At 40.7% G+C, this 14,218-nt stretch overlaps 1 long non-coding RNA gene and 1 pseudogene across 2 annotated transcripts in view; one reads left to right on the top strand and one right to left on the bottom strand.

Moving 5' to 3' along the window:
* LOC307183494 overlaps positions 1–13,979 on the top strand; it is a 74,573-nt gene extending 60,594 nt beyond the window's left edge. The window contains exon 4 of the long non-coding RNA XR_013827488.1: positions 13,582–13,979. This is a non-coding gene — a long non-coding RNA (uncharacterized lncRNA). The remainder of the gene's footprint in view (positions 1–13,581) is intronic.
* On the bottom strand, positions 8,295–9,826 carry LOC307184461 (sorting nexin-5-like; annotated as a pseudogene). Its single transcript has one exon. The product of its transcript is annotated as a sorting nexin-5-like (transcript).
* Positions 13,980–14,218: the final 239 nt, after the last annotated feature.

The raw sequence follows: 14,218 nt of genomic DNA, 5'->3' as shown, positions 1-14,218 counted from the left end.
CTGTAGGTGCATGGGTTTATTTCTGAGCTTTCTATCCTGTTCCATTGATCTATATTTCTGTTTTTGTGCCAGTACCATACTGTTTTGATGAATATAGCTTTGCAGTATAGTCTGAAGTCAGGGCACCTGATTCCTCCAGCTCTGTTTTTCTTTCTCAAGATTGCTTTTGACTATTTTGTGTCTCCATACAAATTTGAAGATTTTTTATTCTGGTTCTGTGAAAAATGCCATTGATAATTTGATAGAGATTGCATTGAATCTGTAGATTGCTTTGGGTATTATAGTCATTTTCACAATACCGATTCTTCCCATCCAAGAACATGGTATATCTCTCCATCTGTTTGTGTCATCTTTGATTTCTTTCATCAGCGTCTTACAGTTTTCGGAGTACAGGTCTTTTGTCTCCTCAGGTAAATTTATTCCTAGGTATTTTATTCTTTTTGTTGCAATGGTGAACGGGATTGTTTCCTTAATTTCTCTTTCTGCCCTTCGATTGTTAGTGTATAGGAGTGAAAGAGATTTCTTTGAATTAATTTTGTAACCTGCAACTTTATCAAATTCATTGATGAGCTCTAGTAGTTTTCTAGTAGCATCTTTAGGATTTTCTAGGTATAGCATCATGTCATCTGCAAGCAGTGACAGTTTAACTTCTTTTCCAATTTGTATTCCTTTTTTTTTTTAACATCTTTATTGGGGTATAATTGCTTTACAATGGTATGTTAGTTTCTGCTTTATAACAAAGTGAATCAGTCATACATAAACATATGTTCCCATATGTCTTCCCTCTTGCCTTTCCCTCCCTCCCACCCTCCCTATCCCACCCCTCCAGGCTGTCACAAAGCACCGAGCCAATATCCCTGTGCCATGCGGCTGCTTCCCACTAGCTATCTACCTTACTACGTTTGTTAGTGTGTATATGCCCATGACTCTCTCTCGCCCTGTCACAGCTCACCCTTCCCCCTCCCCATAACCTCAAGTCCGTTCTCTAGGAGGTCTGCGTCTTTATTCCTGCTTTACCCCTAGGTTCTTCATGACATTTTTTTTCTTAAATTCCATATATATGTGTTAGCATACAGTATTTGTCTTTTTCTTTCTGACTTACTTCACTCTGTATGACAGACTCTAGGTCTATCCACCTCATTACAAATAGCTCAATTTCGTTTCTTTTTATGGCTGAGTAATATTCCATTGTATATATGTGCCACATCTTCTTTATCTGTTCATCCGATGATGGGCACTTAGGTTGTTTCCATCTCCGGGCTATTGTAAATAGAGCTGCAATGAACATTTTGGTACATGACTCTTTTTGAATTTTGGTTTTCTCAGGGTATATGCCCAGTAGTGGGATTGCTGGGTTTCTTTTTCTTCTCTGATTGTCATAGCTAGGACTTCCAAAACTACGTTGAATAAAAGGGGTGAGGGTGGACATCCTTGTCTTGTTCCTGGTTCTAAAGGAAATGCTTTCAGCTTGTCACTGTTGAGTATGATGTTAAGTGTAGGTCTGTCATATATGGCCTTTATTATGTTGAGGTATATTCCCTCTATGCCCACTTTCTGGAGAGTTTTTATCATAAATGGGTGCTGAATTTTGTCATAAGCTTTTTCTGCATCTGTTGAGATGATCATATGGTTTTTATTCTTCAGTTTGTTGATGTGGTGTATCACACTGATGGATTTGCGGATATTGAAAAATCCTTGTATCCCTGGGATAAATCCCACTTGACCGTGGTGTATGATCCTTTTAATGTATTGTTGGATTCAGATTGCCAGTATTTTGTTGAGGATTTTTGTGTCTATGTTCATTGGTGATATTGGCCTATAATTTTCTTTTTTTGTGGTATCTTTGTCTGGTTTGGGTATCAGGGTGATGGTGGCCTCATAGAATGAGTTTGAAAGTTTTCCTTCCTCTGCCATTTTTTGGAACAGTTTCAGAAGGATAGGTGTTAGCTCTTCTCTAAATGTTTGATAGAATTCGCCTGTGAAGCCATCATGTCCTGGTGGAAGATTTTTAATCATAGTTTCAATTTCAGTGCTTGTGATTGGTCTGTTCATATTTTCTATTTCTTCCTGGTTCAGTCTTGGGAGATTGTACCTTTCTAAGGATTTGTCCATTTCTTCCAGATTGCCCATTTTATTGGCATATAGTTGTTTGTAGTAGTCTCTTATGATCCTTTGTATTTCTGTGGTGTCATTTGTCACTTCTCCTTTTTCATTTCTAATTTTATTGATTCGAGTCTTCTCCCTTTTTTTCTTGATGAGTCTGGCTAAAAGTTTATCAATTTTGTTTATCTTTTCAAAGAACCAGCTTTTAGTTTCATTGATCTTTGCTCTTGTTTTCTTTGTCTCTATTTCATTTATTTCTGTTCTGATCTTTATGAGTTCTTTCCTTCTACTAACTCTAGGTTTTGTTTGTTCTTCTTTCTCTAGTTGCTTTAGGTGTAAGTTTAGGTTGTTTGAGATTTTTCTTGTTTCCTGAGGTAAGACTGTATCGCTATAAAATTTCCTGTTAGAACTGCTTTTGCTGCATCCCATAGGTTTTGGATTGTTGGGCTTTCATTTTCATTTGTCTCTAGGTGTTTTTTTTAATATTTATTTATTTGCACCAGGTCTTAGTTGCGGCAGCCTGGCTCCTTAGTTACGGCTTGCTGGCTCCTTAGTTGTGGCTCACTGGCTTCTTAGTTGCAGCACGTAGGCTCCTTATTTGTGGCATGTGAATTCTTAGTTGCAGCATGCATTTGGGATCTAGTTCCCTGACCAGGGATCAAACCCAGGCCCCCTGCATGGGGGAGTGTGGAGTCTTATCCACTGTGCCACAAGGGAAGTCCCTGTCTCTAGGTATTTTTTGATTCCCTCTTTGATTTCTTAAGTAATCCATTGGTTGTTTAGTAGCATATCGTTTAGCCTCCATGTGTTTGTGTTTTTTACTGTTTTTTTTTGTAGTTTATTTCTAATCTTATAGTGTTGTGGTTGGAAAAGATTCTTAATATGATTTCAATTTTCTTAAATATACAGAGGCACACTTTGTGGCCCAGCATGTGGTCAGTCCTGGAGAATATTCCATGTGCATTTGAGAAGAATGTGTATTCTGCTTTTGGATGAAATACTCTATAAATATCAATTAAGTCCATCTGCTTTAATGTGTCATTTCAGGCCTGTGTTTCCTTATTGATTTTCTATCTGGATGATCTGTCCATTCATGAAAGTGAGGTGTTAAAGTCGCCACTATTATTATGTTACTGTTGATTTCTCCCTTTATGGCTGTTAGTATTTGCCTTATATATTGAGGTGTACGTTGGGTACATAGATATTTACAATTGTTATATCTTCTTCTTGGATTGATCCCTTGATCATTATGTAGTTTCCTTCTTTGTATAACAGTCTTTATTTTAAAGTCTATTTTGTCTGATATGAGTATTGCTATTCCAGCTTTCTTTTGATTTCCATTTGCATGGAATACCTTTTTCCATCCCCTCACTTCCAGTCTGTATGTGTCCCTAGGTCGGAACTGGGTCTCTCTTTTTTTTTTTTTTGGGGTACGCGGGCCTCTCACTGCTGTGGCCTCTCCCGTTGCGGAGTACAGGCTCCGGATGCTCAGACTCAGCGGCCATGGCTCACGGGCCTAGCTGCTCCGCTGCATGTGGGATCTTCCTGGACCGGGGCACGAACCCGTGTCCCCTGCATCAGCAGGTGGACTCTCAACCACTGCGCCACCAGGGAAGCCTGGAACTGGGTCTCTTGTAGGCAGCATATATACAGGTCTTGTTTTTGTATCCATTCAGCCAGTCTGTGTCTTTTGGTTGGAGCATTTAATACATTTACTTTTAAGGTAATTATTGATATGAATGTTCCTATTGCCATTTTCTTAATTGTTTGGGGTTTGTTTTTGTAGATCTTTTTCTTCTCTTCCTCTTTTGTTGTCTTCTCTTGTGGTTTGATGACCATCTTTATTGCTGAGGTTGGCTTGCTTTTTCTTTTTTGTGTGTGTATCTATTGTAGTTTTTGGGCTTGCTGTTCCCGTGAGGTTTTGATATAGCAGTCTATATGTGTACAAGGTTGTTTTAAGTTGCTGGTCTCTTCCCCACATAGGGGAGTTCCTTTAGCATTTGTTGCAAAGCTGGTCTGGTGGTGCTAAATTCTCTTAGCTTTTGCTTTTCTGTAAAGCTTTTGATTTCTCCAGCAAATTTGAATGAGAGCCTTGCTGGGTAGAATATTCTTGGTTCTAGGTTCTTCCCTTTCATCACTTTAAATATATCATGCCACTTCCTTCTGGCCTGCAGAGTTTCTGCTGAGAAATCAGCTGATAACCTTATGGGAGTTCCCTTGTATATTGTTTGTCATTTTTCCTTTGTTGCTTTTAATAATTTTTCTTTGTCTTTAATTTTTGTCAGTTTGATTACTATGTGTCTTGGCGCGTTCCTCCTTGGGTTTATCCTGCCTGGGACTCTTTGCACTTCCTGGACTTGAGTGACTGTTTCCTTTCCCATTTTAGGGAAGTTTTCTGCCATTATCTCTTCAAATATTTTCTCAGGTCCTTTCTCTCTCTCTTCTCCTTCTGAGACCCCTATACTGCAAATGTTGGTGTGTTTAATTGTTGCCCCAGAGGTCTCTTAGGCTGTCTTCATTTCTTTTCATTCATTTTTCTTTTTTTTTTTTGCGGTACGCGGGCCTCTCACTGTTGTGGCCTCTCCCGTTGCGGAGCACAAGTTCCAGATGCGCAGGCTCAGTGGCCATGGTGCATGGGCCCAGCCACTCTGCGGCATGTGGGATCTTCGTGGACTGGGGCACAAACCTGTGTCCCCTGCATCGGCAGGCGGACTCTCAACCACTGCGCCACCAGGGAAGCCCCATTCTTTTTTCTTAATTCTATTCCGTGGCAGTGATTTCCACCATTCTGTCTTCCACGTCACTTATCCTTTCTTCTGCCTCAGTTATTCTGCTATTGATTCCTTCTAGTGTAGTTTTCATTTCAGTTATTGTATTATTCATCTCTTTTTGTTTGTTCTTTAGCTCTTCTAGGTCTTTGCAACTTCCCGACACCTGCCTTCATTCTTTCTCTGAGATCCTGGATCATCTTCACTGTCATTATTCTGAATTCTTTTTCTGAAGATTGCCTATCTCCAGGCAATCTGTTTTTCTGGGGTTTTATCTTGTTCCTTCATCTGGGACACAATCCTTTGCCGTTTCATTTTGTTTGACTCTCTGTGATTGTGGTTTTTGTTCCACAGCCTTCAGGATTTTAATTCTTCTTGCTTCTGCTGTCTATACTGTGGTGGATGATGCTGTCAGCCCATCTTAAGGCTAATGTTTGATATTCAATATAGTGGGTTCCAGTGGTTTAGTGTACAACATTAATAGGTTAATATTCACATTTAAAAGGCCATTCGGAAGTATGCTTTAAATTCTACTTATTGGGGACTTCCCTGGTGGTACAGGGGTTAAGACTCTGAGTTCCCAATGCAGGGGGCCCAGGTTCAATCCCTGGTCAGGGAACTAGATCCCACATGCATTCTGCAACCAAGAGTTTGCATGCCACGACTAAGGAGTCCATATGCCACAACTAAGGAGCCCGCAAGCTGCAAGGAGCCTGCAAGCCGCAACTAAGGAGCCCGCCTGCTGCAACTAAGACCTGGTGCAAATAAATAAATACTAAAAAAAAAATAAATCCTACTTATTTAAGATCCAGTTCAAATATAATCTTATTTATTCAACAGTAATTTCTCTAGTGGTACCATGAGTCATGTATTGTGCTTAGGTGCTAGTGCATAATGAATAAGACTCAGTTGCTACCCTCTGAAGCCTCACAGACTTAAGACAGACATAAACAAATGCAAGTTGACGTCACATAAACACAGTCATGTAGGAATGAACAAAGGTTCTGAACTCAGTGAGGGACAGCTAGCAGGACCTGGCACTGAAGAAAATACACTTTTATGATGGCTCTAAAAGAGAAATAGGGGTAAAACAGTCTGAGAATATGAAGAGAATCTCAGGCAAAGAAAAGATCAGAGGCACAGAGATAACTAACAATATTGATTGCTATTTACTATGTTTTTACCGTGCATCTAGCACAAAGCTAGGTGCTTTGCATACGTGACATCAGTTGACTCTTACAAAAACCTTTTAAAATGAGTATTACTGTAATCTCCACTTTGCAGATCAGGAAACTGTGGCTTGGGGAAATTCCAGCCTTGCCCAAGGTTGTATAATGTGTCAGAGCTGGGATTAGAACCAAGATCTATCTGATTCCAAAGCCTAAACTCTTAATCCTTAAATTACTGAAGAAAATTTATGTTTGGAATATGGTAGGGTAAGAACAAAGTAGTAGCTGGAGAGAAGGCAGAGAAGGTTTGTAAAGGCCAGACTGCAAAGTGTTTTGTGTTCTATATCTGTGAAATAATTCTTTATCCACTTATTGCCCCCAATCCCCTAACACCCAAACCAGAAGGAATCTTATTTTTCCCTCCTAACCCCCGAGTACTTAATATATATATCTCACATGCATTTGTAATTATGTTCTTTCCGTATTTCCCTCTGTTCACCACTAGGCAACAAAATCTCAATCAAAGGGATTATAACAGTGCCCTACTCATTTGGTGAATGTGCTCTACTCACTTAGGGAATGAATGAATGAATGAACCAGAAGGAATGTGCCTATGGTGGTGGAAGGTTTAGGCACTGGGCTTTGTAATTCCATATCAAAGAAGTTATGGTTGCCTTGGAGTAATTGGACACTCAGATTAATTTTAGGCCATTCCTATATGCCAGTTGGTAAATCATGTAACCCCAGCATTGCCCCTTTTGTTTCAGTGAGCATGACATCATTATGAGACAAGCCAATTGGGCTTCCCATGAAAACTTATAAGAAGATTTTGGCTGAGTCACAAATCTTATGAGCTCTAACCCAGGGACATAGCAGTGCTCCCAGTAGTTCTTTCTGATTTCTGGATGTTGTGGCTCCTGTGCCTGGGATCTGTTTGGTGTTCAGCATTTAGCTATAAGTCTTGAGCCCTGATTTATAGGCTGGGGTTGGGGAGCAGAGGGAGGGAGGCCAGCTGGAGTGGCTAGAGATGTTAACCAAGAATGTGCAAACCAGGAAGGAAGGCAGGAATCCAGGCTTATTTGAATGTCTTTTTCTATAGACATGCAGCCTGACTGTAGCCTGTGACCAGTTGTGTCTGCACAAGAAATTGAGTTTTCCTTTTCCCAAGCTTCCCTCTCTCAAATTCCTAGGCCTAGAGCATACCTAAACCTGTTTCATCCCCACTCCTACATAGTAGTGAATGAACTGCCTCATTTAGAGTCAGGATGTGTGTTCAAGTCCTGACTGCCAGCTACTGTGACGGTAGGTAAATCACATAGTCTGTTGGTAAAATGGTGTTATTAACCCCTTCCTGCCACTCAACATAGTTGCTGAGAGAATGAAACGAGATCATAGGGTTGGAAGTGTTTTGTGAGTAATCAAGCTCTGTGTAATTGTTAAGGGAGAAAGAAGATGTGGTTTCTTGAGGGTATTTTAGACTTGGGGGCACCCAGATTGAGTAAACCCTTCCTTCTAAGCTGTCCAATGTGCCACAAGGTGGCAGCAGGAGCCTATCTTTGCTCCTGTCTTTAGCACAGGGAAAAACATACGAAAGGGATTCGATGCTGCTTTGCTCTTTCCTGCAAAGTTGAAGAAGATTTATTCCTTTACCACTGCCTACATTCCTCCACCAAATCCTTCAAGTCCATGTTAAATAATTTCTCAAAGGACTCACATTCTGTTTTTTTTTTTGGCAGTGCCATGCAGCTTACAGGTGACCAGGGATAGAACCTGTGCCTCCTGTAGTGGAAGCGCAGAGTCCTAACCACTGGACCATCGGGGAATTCCCAGGACTTGCATTTTTTTTTTTTTTTTAAGAGCATGGATTATTATTTTATTGTACACTTTATAAAAAGTCCAAACACACACATACCGCCCCCCCCATTAGGGAGGGGGGTCACATCTTTCTTAATGTAGATCTGGCCACCTTCTAAATTAGGCCTTGTTACTTGTTCTTATACCCTTAAGATGCTTCTCTCCCCTGCTACAAAAATGGAGCTGCAAAGGGTGTATATAAAGATATGAGATTTTTCTTGCTCTTGTTATAGTACAAACAACTCAAGGTGATTAAAGAACCAGGAGAGTAAGAAAGGGAAAATTACCTAATGAAGAGATAGAATGTCTCTTACCTGTAACAAGCGGCTGACTTATCTGTTATAATCGGCACCTACCGTAAAGTAACCGGTTTGTAGGGGCATGGGTACATGGAACAGTGAGGCAGCATGTGCCAGGACACTCCTTACAGACTCCAGAAGGCATGAGATTCCCGCACCCTTTCTTAATTACGAAAGACAAATTAGAGGAGAACCTAGTACTTAGATTCTACCCATTCTGAGGTATTAAATGCATAAAGATTAGTTGTGTCCAAGTAGCATGCAATAGAAATATTTTTAAACCAACATGGGTAAGTGTTAAGATCTTTAGAAATCAAAATATTTATTCACATAATTTTAAATTAAAGTCAAAGGTAATCTTCTGTGGTAATGATCTGAGTGCAAATGATGCTGGCTTTCTTCACATTCATATCCTTTGTTCAGTTGTTCTTGAACAAGTCAATGCAGCTCTGCAGGAAGGAGATGTTGTTCCTGGCATGCTTTATTTCCAGTTCAGACATTTCAATCAGATTCTTCCTAAATGCTGCCACTCTCTTTTGTTTGAAATTGATTAGCTCTTCTTTTGCAGATTCAGAAAGCTGTTCAAATTTCTGGCAGTATTCCTGCTGGTATGCCTCAGCCAGCTTGACGTCTTTGCTTTTTAACCAGGCCTTATCCAGCACCTTGTTTGAATTCTCATAGTCAATGAGGGCTTCGGTGCGTCTATATAAGAGATCCTTAGCAGCCTCTATGTTGAGCATGTAGTATCGGAGGAGCTCTGTCAGCTTTAAGTCTTCATCTGAGGAGACTCGACTCTCTACCTTCCTAAGTTTTTCAGATAGCTCAGCCACCTTCAGTAGGTACTTTCTGATGACCGTGGGCTCTTCTAAAGCCAGGCTATGCAAGCAGGCTGCGGTGAGGATGTAACCGTCTGCTACATTTTTATTAGCGCTGGTCATTCTGTCAGCCTTTGCAAAGGAACCCTTGATCCTATCATAATAGTTACTGAGGAAATACCTCTCTTGTTCAAAGAAGTCATCTACCTCCATAACTCCTGAAAAAAGGACTTCATCAGTGCTTTCAACACACTTTTGAAAAAGCCACCAAACATCTCTTTGGTATTTTTCTGCCTAACACTTAGATCTTGATCATATTCCAGGAAAATGTGAAAGTTGCAATCATTACTGAGAACAGGGTGAGAGGAGAGCCGCTGAAGAGAGACTTCACGGGAGGACACAGTCTTCTTGAAGACCATGAGATACTCAGCTTCCAGCTCTTGCTTCATCTTGGCAAATTCTTCTTTGGTCATAAACCCTTCACCCTCTCCCAGTTTCTGCATCTTCTCTCAAGGGCCATTGAAGTCAGGCTTTGCAGGTGCGGGCGGAATAATAAGCCCAGCGTAGTCTGTAGTTTCAATAAGAGTGTCATGTAGCCACACAAAATCTTCATGTTGCCTTGTAACAGAAAACTCTGGGCTCTGAAACGTGGGCAGCGTGGTCTTGGTGTGTACTGTAAATTTGACTTTATCTCTCTCACTGAGTGCATAAGATATGTCAGTCTGAAGCAAGGGATCAACATTCAGGTCCACTGATACAGATCTCAGCTTGCTGTGTTCCTCCTCCTGCTGCTGCAGCAACTTGGGAACTGTGGCCATGGCGACGCGGGCCTCGAGCGTGACTGCCTGGCCTGGCTCCGAGCCACACTGAAGCCGACTGCAGGCTGCCATGGGGACGCGGTGCCCCTGACATTCTCCCAGCGAGGCGCGTCTCAAGAAAGCAGGACTTGTATTCTTTTTTTTTTTTGCGGTATGCGGGCCTCTCACTGTTGTGGTCTCTCCCGTTGCGGAGTACAGGCTCCGGACGCGCAGGCTCAGCAGCCATGGCTCACGGGCCCAGCCGCTCGGCGGCATGTGGGATCTTCCCGGACCGGGGCACGAACCCGTGTCCCCTGCATCGGCAGGTGGACTCTCAACCACTGCGCCACCAGGGAAGCACAGGACTTGCATTCTTAAATCAGAATCTCAGGGCACTTTCCTTCCCTGTTGAAGTTAAACCAGCCCTGGTGGGTTTCAGTTAATGGTTGCAAATCTGTTTCTGTTAATGGTTGCAAATCTGGGCTTTGGACTTTCATACAACTGTTCCCCCCTGGGATTGCACCGCTATAGACTCCAAACTCACTTTAATTTTCATCCTTGAATCAGAGCTCTAGTGAACCTGGAAAACCATCTAATCCAGTGCCTCATCTTGTAGAAGAGGAAACTGAGGCGCAGAGAAGGGAAATAGTTTGTCCAAGATGAAGCAATCAGTTTATTCAGGAGTTAAGACTTCAATCCCAGTTTCTTCCTGTGGGTTCAGTCTCTTTATAAATGTGAGTATTTTCCAGGTGTTTTGGGAGGCTTGAAGCAGCTTTTGTTTCTCCAAGTGGTGAGAATTTTGAGGACTTTCTGAGGCAGAGAGAAATAGGAGACCTTTCTGTAGCAACCATTTGAAAAACCTTTTGAGGAAGAGTTGCCGTAAGCACCTGTTTAGGAATCCCCAAGTATCTGAAAGGTAAGCCTTAGAAACTCTCAGGTACGCATTCTCAAAGGACTACAACACATAATGCCTCGGGAGAAAGAATCATTTTAAAGGACACATTTCAGTATATGGGCTTTCATGTTGGGCTTGCCTTCCCAATTATATTCTTCTCAGAGGCACATGTTAAAATGAGACCGTCCTCAGTATCCCATGGCTTATGGAAAAAGAAGGCAAGAATGAGGGAAGCCAGCCTTAAACATTTGTTATCTATATAGGGCATTCTCTGTACACAGAAAATCCACATAAATTTGGCAGAGTGGTAGAACAAAAGAATGTGGATTGAGAGTCTTAACAGATACTGGTTCAAAGCCTGCCCCAGTTACTTACCTTTATAGACAATTTTCTTTACATCTCTGTTTTCTTTTCTTTTCATTTAAAAAAATATTTATTTGACTATGCTGGGTTTTAGTTGCAGCACTCGGGATCTTTGTTGCCGTGTGTGGGATCTTCCTTGTGGCATTTGGGGTCTTTAGTTGCAGCATGCGGGATCTTCATTGTGGCATGGGGGATCTTTAGTTGTGGAATGCAGTATCTTTAGTTGTGGCCTGCAGTATCTTTAGTTGCAGCATGCAAACTCTTAGTTGCAGCATATGGGATCTATTTCCCTGACCAGGGATTGAACCCAGGCCCCCTGCATTGGGAGTGCAGAGTCTTAGCCACTGTACCACCAGGGAAGTCCCTAAGTCTCAGTTTTCTTAACTATAAAGTGAATAGAATAATATCTACCTTATTAGCTATATAACCTTGGACAAGTTCTTTAACCTCTGCATATGTCAATTATATTGTCTGTAAAATGAGGATAATAGTGAAATGAAAAGCTCTACTTCATAGGTTTTATAATGATTAATAAATTATTATCTACAGCCATGTATGGCACATAATCAGCAGTTGGAAATTATTAGCTATCATTGTTATTGTTATTAATACTACCACCATACAGGGTTGTTGTGGTGATTAAATTAAATGAGACAGTGTATGTAGGGGTTTTTAAAGAAAACAGGCACTCAGTAAAATGGTAATTATTTTTATTTATATGTAATTAATAACCACAGTAGTGTAAATAGTATTCACAGTAAATGAACCTGCTTACTTATGTTCTAGGTACAGGAGTATTGTTTTGTCATTTGTTTTATGTTTATTTCCTCTGTAATATTTGAGGATAATGCTTGGATTTTTGAATTATAGATTCATCTTCTTTTTGGTAATCTAAAAGCAATGATAATGATTAACATTTATTGAGCCCTTACTACGTGCCAGACCCTGTTCTTTATGTACACAGTCTCAGAAGGATTCAGTAACTTGTTTATGTCTATATAGATAGCAAGTGATAGAACTGGGATTTGAACTCCGGCAATCTGATTTCAGAGTCTTGCTTTCTTGACTTTTACTATTCCGCCTGCCTTAAAAAATGTTTACGATTGGGGGCTTCCATTTCTTAGCAGTAGAATTATAATATCCTAGAGCCAAACGGTATTTAAGAATTTGTTTATAGTATACATCAGGCATAATAAAAATGTTCGTAACTTTTGACCTGACATCCACTTTTAGGAACCTATCCTAAGGAAATAATCTAAAACACAGGCAAAGTTTTATCACAGTGTCATTTGATCACAATGTCATTTCTTATATAATATAATGTAATATCATGTCATATCATATAATACTTTAAAGCGATCTAAACATCTAGCCACAGAAATGATCAGTAAAATATTGTGTATCTACTTGATGAATGCAGCTCTTAGTAATTGTAAACAGTGATGCTGTTTGGAACTTTGTAAGAAAACAGATGCTGAATGTGAACACATGAGAAGGTAAATAATAACTGTTTTCTTTTTCCTTCTTGTATACCAATTTTTAATTTCCTTGCTCTGGCAAGGTTAATAGGACAAAGGGATTCTCAATTCTGTTATATATTAGGATTTGAGAAATTTGGGTAATTTCTAAAGGTTGAATCTTCTCTAGCTGATAGAAATTCTCTAGGTTATCTTTGCTTTACTTAGCAAGTAGATCTGGCCCCATGCTAGACACTCAGGGAAAGTCAAGAGATAAAAAGGCCTGAATCTGCTGGTGAGGTGCTCACAGTTTTGTTAGGGACAGGCTGGCAGCCTGGAAGCAGAGTACTATGTGTAGAAATAGAGAAGGGGTGGGCAGCAGGAATAGATGACTTTGTGTACAGGCACTGAGGGGGCCCAAGGACTGGAGGCACAATGTGAGTCAGGTCTGCTGAGAAAAGGCTTTTTAGGGGAGGTGAACCTTGGACTAGACCTTGAAGGAAATTATGGATCAAAACTAGTTGCTTTTCTTGTGGTACACATATACAGTGGAATATTACTCAGCCATAAAAAGGAATGAAATTGGGTCATTTGTAGAGACGTGGATGGACCTAGAGACTGTCATATAGAGTGAAGTAAGTCAGAAAGCAAAAAACAAATATTGTATATTAACGCATATATGTGGAATCTAGAAAAATGGTATAGATGATCTTATTTGCAAAACAGAAATAGAGACACAGATGTAGAGAACAAACGTATGGACACCAAGAGGGGGAAGGGGGGGTGGGATGAATTGGGAGATTGTGATTGACATATATACACTATTGATGCTATGTATAAAATAGATAACTAATGAGAACCTACTGTATAGCCCAGGGAACTCTACTCAGTGCTCTGTGGTGACCTAAATGGGAAGGAAATCCAAAAAAGAGGGGATATATAGCTGATTCACTTTGCTGTACGGTAGAAACTAATACAACACTGTAAAGCAACTATACTCCAATAAAAATTTAAAAGAAATAATAAAAACTAATTATAATAAAAAACTGGTTGGTTTTCAGAACAGAAGAAGAGCACCATGGGGCAAAGGCCCAGAGACTGCAGTGACCATATGTTGTGGACAAAATAAATGTCTATTTTAATTGGAATGGAAGGGCCACCTTGGGAAGATCAAGGGGTGAGTTTAGCTTCTCTTTTTAAAAATACAAGATCATTTAAGCACAGATAGTGGCTGATCATCTTGTTCTGGGCTTTCAATATCCCAGACTCAAGGATATTGAATTTTATTTTCAGTTATCTTTTTAAAAATAATTAATTAATTAATTTTTGGCTGCGTTGGGTCTTTGTTGCTGCGCATGTGCTTTCTCTAGTTGTGGCGTGCAGGCTTCTCATTGCGGTGGCTTCTCTTGTTGCAGAGCATGGGCTCTAGGCATGAGGGCTTCAGTAGTTGTGGTGCGTGGGCTCAGTAGTTGTGGCTCGTGGGCTTTAGAGCGCAGGCTCAGTAGTTGTGGCGAACGGACTTTGTTGCTCCGCAGCATGTGGGATCTTCCTGGACCAGGGCTCGAACCCGTGTCCCCTGCGTTGGCAGGCGGATTCTTAGCCACTGCGCCACCAGGGAAGTCCCTCAGTTATCTTTTTCTTAACCATTTTTAGGAGTACGTGTTTGAGATGGGTACTGTGTCAAGAAGGTAAGAATCA

This window comes from Stenella coeruleoalba (assembly GCF_951394435.1).
Source record: "Stenella coeruleoalba genome assembly, chromosome: 3".
Taxonomy (NCBI): Eukaryota; Metazoa; Chordata; class Mammalia; order Artiodactyla; family Delphinidae; genus Stenella; species Stenella coeruleoalba.
Note: the sequence above shows the minus strand (reverse complement) of the source record. Positions and strands in the feature narration are given on the sequence as shown.